At 43.8% G+C, this 10,304-nt stretch overlaps 1 long non-coding RNA gene across 1 annotated transcript; it reads left to right on the top strand.

Moving 5' to 3' along the window:
• Positions 1-1,516: 1,516 nt before the first annotated feature.
• On the top strand, positions 1,517-10,035 carry LOC115030601 (uncharacterized). The gene is made up of 4 exons (XR_003836188.2): positions 1,517-1,813; positions 6,200-6,310; positions 7,431-7,739; positions 9,220-10,035. It is a non-coding gene; the product is annotated as an uncharacterized LOC115030601 (long non-coding RNA).
• Positions 10,036-10,304: the final 269 nt, after the last annotated feature.

Here is a 10,304-nt window from a genome sequence, read left to right as displayed (position 1 = left end):
CTCACACTGAGCCCAGAGCTCTGTGTTTTTGGATAGCCTGGGAACCAGCCAGCCTCAGCAATCCTCCTGCCTCTGCTTCTCTAACGTCACTCCCCCAAGCCCAAGGGCTTGGTTCCAGGCTCATGCTTTCTCTCACCCTTGTGTGGGTGCTGCCTGTCTGAATTCAGCTCCAAGGCTCTGCCTGGCTCGTGTTTGCTTGTTTGTTTGTTTGAGAGTCTCACTATGTAGCCCTGGCTGACCTAGATCTCAGTCTGTAGACCAGGCTGGCCTCGAACACAGAGACTCTTGCCTCCCTCTGCCTCCTGAGTGCTAGGATTAAATACCCATGGTATCATACTAAGCATGAGGCAGGGTTCTGGAGTCACCAACTTGCCTACTAAAGCAGTCAGACCTCTTCCCCACTGAGCATTCTTCCTGCTCCTTTATGTCTTTTCTCTTTCCCTGGTAACAGCTTCCTCTAATAGTTTCCTTATTGCAATGGCAGAAAGAAATGTATATATATATATATATATATATATATATATGTGTGTGTGTGTGTGTGTGTGTGTGTGTGTGTGTATATATATATATATATATATATATATATATTCTTACTGAGCCAACCAGAATCTGAACTGTTGCTTTTTAAAACGCTTTTGTAGCCAAACAGATGTATTTCTAAATTTTGCTTGCGTTCATTCACTGGCTTCTAAGCTATATTTAGGATCCATGGCTCATTCTCTTATCATTTTCGATTTCATTGCCTTTGTTTTACATTGGAGGAATCAGAGGTCAAATGTAATCCAGGCTGTTCTGTTAAAAAAAAAAAAGCTAAAATCAGATAGAAACTGTATGATTAGCAGTATGAATCATCTGTTTTCTAAAACCAGGAATGTAAACAAGTGCTCTGTGGAGCCCCACCTGCCTGGCTGCTGTTGTGGGGGCTGTGTGTATCTGGAGGAAAACAATCCCTCCTTCTCAAGGCTGAACTAAAATTAGGCTCCACCTGCAAGATGTTAAGGAAACGTACACAGCTGCATTCCGGAAACAAGTTACTCAGATTGCTTTTGGAACGCTCTGTGTCAATGCAAACTTGTTAGCTCTTTGCCTAATTCCCAAAGTGTAGTATTAATTTTAATGGTGATTATTAGCACAATAACTGACTGATAAGTAATCTTAAAATAGATCCAATATTATCAGATTTGAAATATACTGTGTTTTTTTAATCCAAACATCCTGCCTAGTTTAACCAGTCACTCGCCAATGATGCTCTCCTGCCTCTCTCTCTCTCTCTCTCTCTCTCTCTCTCTCTCTCTCTCTCTCTCTCTCCCTCCCTCCCTCCCTCCCTCTCTCTCTCTCTCTCTCTCTCTCTCTCTCTCTCTCTCTCTCTCTCCTCTCTCTCTCTCTCTCTCCCCCTCCCTCTCTCTCTCTCTCTCTCTCTCTCTCTCTCTCTCTCTCTGCATTTACATACTCATCCAGGGTCAGGGGACCATGGGAAGTCACTAGAACAAGGCCCAGACAGTTCTGCCTTTCCTGGGCTCCTTGAAGGGACGAACGGGCAGCTTGTGTTCTCCTTGCCCTTGTGCCTTTCTGTGGGTTCCGGAGCTTTCCTTCAAACCCAAGATTCAGATAGAAACCAAATCCCATCAGGCTTGGGGCCAGCTTTTTCTGCAGATTTCAGATAGGGAGGCAGCCTGTGAATTCTTGCCAGAGAAGGCGAGTTCACTTTCTACGGAGGACAAGCCATCCCAGCTCTACTCCGGAGGTCAAAATGTCCATCCTTGCCCCCGCCCTCCTAGACTGCACTTCAGCACTTGCCCCTTCACAGGGAACGGTAAGAGTTTAATTATTTACTAAAATTTCTGTGTTAAAAAATTCAAGCAGTTGAGCTGTGGAGAAAGCTCAGTGGATAAGGTGCTGGGCGCAGGAGGAGAGGAACCACATTAGAAATCGGGGAAGGGGGTGAGGGCACACAATCCCGGGTCCAGGAAGGTGGAGACAACTAGAACCAGAGGCTCAGCTTACTTTTCCAGTTCCAGGCTGGACCCTGTCCCAATAAACAAAGTGGAGGGGCACCTAGGGAGTCATCCTCTGGTGTGTGAACCCCCACAACCACAGCCACCACCATGAACCTCGCGCATACACACATGCACACACACACACACACTCAAAATAGACTTTAAATTTCAAGAAGGGTGTAACTGGAGGAAGGAGAATCTCCAATTCGTATAAATCCAGTCTCACAAAACCACCCATAAACCTTCTTTATCATTTTCTTTATTGCATCCTCTTTCCTCTTGAAGGGAGCAGGACACAGTGGCAGTGCTTTCGATTTGATCTGCTCCCATTGTCACCTGTGTCGTTGTATAGACTCTTAGCGTGGTTTTTTTAAATTAATTAATTAATTAATTTTTTTAATACCTGCCTCTTTCTAAAAGCTCTCGGAGACTCTTTAAAATCAACTAGAAGTCAAATAGTCTCAATTAGGTCCCGAGCGGCAAATTCAGTCTCTGTTAGAGATTAAACAATGGGGAAAAAAGCGAGGCTAACGAGAAGGCTGCTTTTCATTACCCTATCTGATTTCATTAGCCTAATTCACGCTTATTAATTATCGGTCTGATGAAATCATCAATGCAGGCAAGCCAGGCTCATGACGGCTACATTTGGGAAATAGTCTTTCTCAGGCCCTTCCTATAAGTGCTGAGATAATATGTCGGTTTTAGTTCCCCTTTAGGCAAGCTGTCCGACCCTGTAACTCCATCTGCACCACCTAGGAAACCAGCATATCCTTGGCACAAACGGGGTTTCCCACATAGACCTACTTTGCATTGTCAACAGTGAGAGAGAAAAAGAGCTGTGAGTTTTCATTCCTAGAGAGTGAACTCCTGTGAGTTTCGACAATGTGGGTCATTATAGACTGGCTGCCCCCTGAGATTGGGCAATTCTCGCTCGCTCGCGTTCTAACAAAGGGCTGCAGATCTGGCAGGGGTGGGAGTGGACTGGGCCACTCAGATAAGTTTCATTCACTGTCGGAGCCCAGGGGAACAGCACTTGGAGGCAGCACCACGGCAGCTCCTGGTGTAACTTTACACGATTTTTCCCCCTTTAAGTCGCTACTGATCCCTTGGGTTTCCATGTGTGGAGGAGGGGTAGCGTCAGAGAAAGGCCGTGTGAAAATGACTGACAGCCTGCTTATAAATAAGATCATATAGACTAGCTCGGAGTATGAAAAGACAGACGAGCCTTCGAAGGTTCCCAGGAACCGTAGGACAAGGCTCCCAGTGTGATTTTTATTTTTAATTTTATTGTTTGGGCTGTGTCTAATGACAGCAAACAATTTACTCTCCAGGTTCAAATTTGGTTTTTAGCATGTTTCTTGTTTACATAATTACTAGTGAACGTTGCTTGTTTAAACTTGAACTTCTCTTTCTGAAACAAGTCTTATTCTTTCTAAGAGTCCTGAGGGCAATCAGGAAAAGCAAGAAACCTTGGGTATCAGAGGATGCCTAAGCATGCAGTGTGTCCTGACTGAGTTCCCTAAACAACGTGAAGGAGAATGGTGGAGAGTGTTGTCTTTTAATTCTCAGGACTAGTCTTTGAGGTCTTGTTTCATTTTTCCAGGTCTTGGGGGCAGAAGCTAGGGGCATTCCTATTCTAGGAGCATGTATGTCCGTTCTATGTAAGCGCTCAGCCACCGTGTTATACTCTCATCCTTTCTTACAGGCGCATTTTAAAGACCGAAACAGGCTTACTTAGCACCTTACAGAGAGACAACAGTCAGTGAAGTAGCAGATGAGCCACCAGTCTTTGTTACACTTTTGAGACCCGGCCTCCCTAAGCATCAGGCTGGTTTTGAACTTGAGCCTGTCTGTACCCTAGGCAGGTTTTGAACTTGTGATTCTAGGAATCCGGGTTTCCAGATAACTAGAACTGCATTCCTGCCCAGCTCTGCTGTTCCCTATCAAAAGTGAGGAAACTGAGGCTGAGAAATGGTCAAGCTCTTCTTGGGACTCGGATCCACGATGTCCTTTATCTCCCTACCAACCTGGGAAGCCGGAGGCCTCCTGTCCAGCAAGGACAACACAGACCCACATGGCCAGTCCAACCTCCACATCCCTCGGGGTCTTCATTATTGCCAGTCCATCTTTCATCTCATTCCTTACGACTCTGGAAATTGGCCTGACCTCTTACCCTCTCCCTTTTATGAAAACACTAACTCTTCTCACACCTCCCTTTGCCATACATGCCATCCTGTCCGCCCGCCGGCCCCTCCTTGGGTTTTTCCGCCTCTCTAAGCCCTCCTACAAACAGCCATTTGGAAGCAATTTCCAGGTCTGCCTCCTTCCTTGTGCATCTGTCTGTGGTAATTTAGAGGTTAGGGACTGTGTGTTTTCTCCTTGTCATGTTTATGCCTCACACTCTCTGGGTACCTAATAAATGCTGAATAATAGCAGCTCTATGATAGTGCAGAACCAGAAACACAGGGTCTTATATTTGGTATCTCATCACCAGCAAAGCTCATTTATTCATGGTCAGCCCCAGGCTAGGCACACACCGGACTTCATTAGCAGAGCCCGGAACCTACCTTTGCATACCAGCTTTTCTCTCTTATTTTCTTAACAGAACCAAAACAAAACAAAACAAGGCTACCATGGACCTTCCCTTCTCGTTATATTCTCAGCATCCTAAAGTCAGAGGTAAACAAGACACAGAGCCTCTTGAATGAGAAGTCAGAGTCAATGCCAAAGCTGTACGAAAGAGTCAGTTTATTGCTGTGCGTTCCTGTCCTTGGCCTTCCTTTTTGATAGCATGCCAAAAACAAAAAGGGAAAACAAAACAAGACAAGAAAAAGCAAGGAATTGAATGACCTAAAATTTTTATGGTTTATAAATAACAAAATACCTGTGTGTTTGTACTATGTCTAAACTAGCAGAGGAAATAGATTATTAAGCTTGAATATTTGGGTCAAAATGCATTTGCTTGTTAAATCAATGCAATTGACTCAAGGGAGCTTTAGAGTTGGCCCAGGAAATACTGCTCTTACTAAGGACCTGAGTTTGTCTCCCAGCACACAACCTCCTGTAACTCCAGCACCAGGCTTAACCAGGCTAGATACCTCTAGCTTCTTTGGACATCACCAGTCATATTTCAGTACTCCCTCCTTATGCATACACACAATTGAAAATAAAAAAATCACCTTTAATATAGAGATGTAAACTAGCAATGGTTGTTTCTGCTTTCCAGACTTCCTTTAATGTACTTCAATTCTGTTTCTTTCACTCACCAGTGTAGAAAGAAACTGCACACACACACACACACACACACACACACCATGAAAATAAAAATCCACTTGTAAATTGGGATATGTTAATCTAGGAGCTGATTTTGTTGTTGTTGCTGTTTGTAATAGTTAATTCAGTAAATACTTACCAAATACTACAACGTTTTTGGCCTTATGCTAAACATGGGAGGGTGCTTGTTCAGTGCAGAGACAGAGATATGCACAAGTAATTGATGAAATATGGTATGATATAAGGTATATAATTACAAATCCTACAGGAAGACAAATTCTTCTATGTGTCTGAGAAGACTACATATAAGAAGTAACATTTCAGCTATGTCATGGAAATGAATGCTTGTTCTCTGTCTGAGGTGGGAAGTGTCTCCTATAAGGATGAAGAAGAGTGAGCTCAGAGACAGATGGTAGAGCTTCAGTAGCTAGGTCAAGAATAGTGAGTTCCTTACTTAGAGGGTGTGGTGAGGAGAGCAAAAGCCAGCTCTGAATCCCCTGACGACCAAGTCCTCCAGATATCCCTTTAAGAAGATTACATTGTGTTTTATGGCCATTGGGGAAAATTGTAAGCAGCAAGACAGCATGACTGACTATGTTTATTCCCAGGAAAGATTTCAACATTTAAGAAATGGGTTAGGAATAGTGCAGTCTGTGGGTAAGAGAGAAGTAAGCAGCCGTCATCCTAGTCAAGGGGGGGGTGGCAATGCAGGGCTTGATTTAGGTGATATAAAGGAGGACTGAAGAAAGACAGGAGTGAGAAGCATGGAGGGCAGACAGGCATGGTGGCTGGGCTCTTAGGGGAAAGGAAACCAAGAAGTCGGCTTCATCCCAAACAGCTCAGGAGCTGTACTGGGAAATTGCTTCATATTAATTAACTCAACTCTCACAATAACATTGTGACACAAACCATACGTGCTGTTTTCTTAGGTTCAAGAAACTGCAGATGTTGCTGAGTGTCACAAGAGCATGGGAGTGGGTTTGAACCCTGGTACCATGGTCAGAAGAGCTGTGGTCAACACACATTGCCAGAGTTTCCAGGTAAGAGTCAAGAAGTCTCATGTCTAAGATCATAGTAAATCCTGAATGTTACTGTTATAACAAGTGAAATTCCCTTCATTCTGCATGAAATGCCCTTTCTGTCTAAAACTCTGTTAGAGCTGGTAAGATGCCTGGCCAGAAAACAAACACAAAGAAAGTAAAACACAACCTACAGGAAGCAGACGCTTCTGTCTCGCTCTTTTTCTTTAAGGAGTGAAATCTTCGTCAAAAAGAAATCTTTGCTGTGACAGAGTGTTCTAGAGATGAGCCTAGTATGTGCATAGAATAATGTTAGTTTTCAAATAGCTAATCATCTTTGTTTCAGCTCATTGGCAATTTGACTTTCAGTTTTTCAATATGACTGATTGGAAATACTTAGGAGGCTATATTATCAAATAAAAATAGGTCTAAGATTAGCTGAGCAGAAGTTTCCCCCCCCCCCCCCTGACTGGTGCAGAAGGCTCCTATTTCACAAGCAGTCATTAAACAGGGGGCGGGGCGTTTTCTTTGTATGGCGCAGGCCACCAGATTTCTCCTGCTGACTCTGCTTGCCCTTCAGCTCTTCCTGTCACTTCACTTCAGGGTCTCTTGCATTTGTGGAGACTTGGGAAGGCATTGGTTTGCATGAGCGTACAGCCCTGGCCTGAGATTCACGAAAGAATCCAGGATGAAAAAAAAAGAAGAAAAAGAAAAGAAAGGATATAGCCTCCAGCGCTCTCTCCTTTCTTCTCTTTTTATTTTACTTTTTCCTATGAAACATCTTCCTGCAAGGATCTTCTATATACAGTGGAGGATGCTTTTGATATGTAGATCAAGCAAAATGGTAAATACATGGCCCTGCCTTTCAAGGCTTCCTTATTCTACAATGTGCCTCTGGTGGTAGCGTCTGATTTTTCATGAGGGTTTGTACTGTTAACTCGCTATCTTCCATTGCCCCTTACCACAAAAATTCCTTCCTGAAACCTACATGCAGCATTTAATCCGCCAAGCTGCAGCTCATTTTTCCTCTCCTTCCTTCTGGAAGATTGGGTGACTAAGTCTTTGCTTTGATTTTCTCCCTGACTTTGAGGGTTCTCCCTTGCCTAATTGCTACAGTCTGTTGTCTCTCTTTTTTGCCTAGGAATAAACAAAAACAGAAACAACTGAAGGCACACAGAACTCTCTCACTCTCGTGTAACCATCACAGGGGGAGTCTGGCCCTCTGGGTCCGGATCTTTCCACCCCACCGTGGGACCTCAGTTTCAGGACAGTCTGTACTGTACGGCAAGTGCTCCGTTTGGCAGAGTCTACAGCTCTGCTGTAGGCGACACCATGAGTCCCGTGGCTTCAGACTGAAGAGCAGGGTCCCTCGAGATCATTCTCAAGATCATTTGACCCCTGAGTCCCACCACTGTTTTCTAGACCTGCATTTTTCAGTGTCCAGATTGAGGTGGGTAATGGCTGGGTAGCTGTGAGCAACCCTGTTAGGGCCAGTTAGAGCCGCTTTGGCCTGAGGGTAGATGATTTCATGTTATCCATTTCTCTTGATCCAATATGGCAAGGTCTGTGTTTCCTCTGATGCTTTGGGACCTATTGATAATGTTCTAAACACAGAGAAAATGGGAAAATGCCCATTAAAGAAAGGAAAGGCAGAAAAGTAAACATAGAACTGTTGTCTTTTTTTTTTTTTTTTTTTTTTGCAAGTGTTAAAACTCGAAGAGGAAAATGGCATCTTTTAATGTTACCTGTGCTTTTCTGTCTTGGTCTTCCATAGTATCTCACAATGGAGAGAAAGATTTGAAAGTAACCATTAAATATGTTTTAACTTCATATTACTTTGAGTAACATAGTACTAAAGAAACAAGAATACAATTTTAAATAAGAACAGAAGTATATTAACATGCTAACAATGTGAATTCTATGAACTGGACCTTAACATATAGTTTTAGTTTGTCTTTCACAGCAAGAAAGCTAAGTCCTACATGAAATCTTACAAACCAAGAAAAAAAAATGAAATTTACATGTTTTTCTGTATGGAGGAGAGATTCTCGGGCAAATATATTAGGTGTGTTTGTTTTGTTAAGAGTGTGTGGACAAGGCCAGCCTGGTCTACAGAGTGAGTTCCAGGACAGCCAGCGCTACACAGAGAAACCCTGTCTCGAAAAACCAAAAAAAAACCCAAAAAACAACCAACACTACCACCACCACCAACAAAAGAGTGTGCGTACAATTAAAACTCGAAGCATAGTTAGGATTCTGTCAATCTTATAAAAACCAGTTACATAACTCGCTTACTAAAAGAAATACAGTGGCCACTCACTCCGTAGAACCTTGTGCTTTAACCTTGGATGCCTCCGATGGCTACATGAAGAACATGGGGCAGAAACCTCTCCACCAAGCACTCAGGAGACACAGGCATGGGGATCTCTGTGAATCTGGTCTGCAGACACAGCTGGCGCCACACTGTGGTACCTCGTCTGGAAACTTACATGGACACCCTAAGAGTACCACACGCCACTGTTACATAAGCTTAGACTCTTTGGAGAAAATAAATTCAAGGCAGTATGTCTTGTTTAGATTTCTTTTTTAATTGAGAGGTAGAGATCTCTCTCTCTCTGTGTCTCTCTGTGTCTGTCTCTCTGTCTCGGTTTCTGTCTCTCAGTCTCTGTCTCTCCGTATGTGTGTGTGAGTATATGAGAGTATGCATGTGCACATGTGGTTATACATGCCAAGGCATGCTTTTGGAGATGTGGGGACAATTGTTATCAAATCAGTTCTCTCCTTCATCTGTATGTAAGTGATGTGGGAAGTGATAAATGATATGATGCGGATATCAAATTCAGTTGCCAGGTTCACAGCTGCCTTTACTTACTGATCCCATCTCACTGACACAATATGTGCTTGCTGTTCCCCCTTGATTACGTCTCCAGGATCACCTGTTGAACGTTTGATGACACACACATGGGTTCTACTGTTCTTAGAAGACCGAGAGAGCGATTCTGACTCGAGGGTTAGCTACGAGCATCCTGGAAGAGAAGGAATTTAACTGAGCCTGAAAATATAACCAGGAGTTTGAAATGTAGGAAAGACTGAAGACAAATATTTGTCACTGTGAGATCACATGGGAAGCTGTGAGCAGTGATGCCTGTCTGGAGACTGGGGTCGGGCAGGGGCAATTGTGAGTTCAAGGACAACCTGGGAGTATAGCAAGCTTGACTGAGCCAGCTTGGACTACAGAAGGAGACACTGCACAGAACGAAGTGGACAAATTTTCATTAAAAAGTAGGGGTACACTCACTGGAGTATGGTCACAGTCCCAGGGGCCAGCCCCTTATAGAAATTCCAGTCCTTTCCCACCTGCACCCCTCAGAAGCCACCGATTGTGGAAAGCGGTACTTCAGCATCCTTGTCACACGTTTTAAGGGATTTCTTCAGTAGCTTTCTATCTAGGCTGTTACCTTTTGGGGGTTGGGGGTAGGAATGGTAGGAGTTGTCACAGAAACCTTCCGTGTCTCTCTTTCTCATCTCTTGAATCTGCAGTCATCAATACCATGGCAAAAACAGCCTTCTTGCCCTTTACAGGACTTACACATGGTTTCTGGAGCCAGCATGGACCATGGACCGCCACAAGGTCTCTAGTGGCAGGCAGCACATGCCCTGGACCTCAGCTTAAAGGAGAAGAAAGTTGGCATATGCAGCCAAGAAGGAAAGTTGAAACGATGAATAGTCTTTGCTTCAGTGCCAGAATTAAGATATGTTTCCTTCTGATTGTGTAAGATAAATAAGGTTGAAAGCTGGAACACCGACAAAGTCAGTTTATTCAATGAAGCAAATAAATGTGCAAATAAATAAATAAATAAATAAGGGTCTCAGTCCAGTGTGCTCTTTTCCCCGAAGCTGGACGAAGCCAGTTCAGTCCCCACTGCTGAATCCTATGGGTGGCCCAGCAGTGCAGTGCGGAGCCATAAACCCTGTAATCGCTTCTTGCATGTTTTTAGACAATCCTAGTTCACTT

The sequence above is a fragment of the Mus caroli genome, unplaced genomic scaffold, assembly GCF_978045245.1.
Source record: "Mus caroli unplaced genomic scaffold, Mus_caroli_1 scaffold_3, whole genome shotgun sequence".
Classification (NCBI taxonomy): domain Eukaryota; kingdom Metazoa; phylum Chordata; class Mammalia; order Rodentia; family Muridae; genus Mus; species Mus caroli.
Note: the sequence above shows the minus strand (reverse complement) of the source record. Positions and strands in the feature narration are given on the sequence as shown.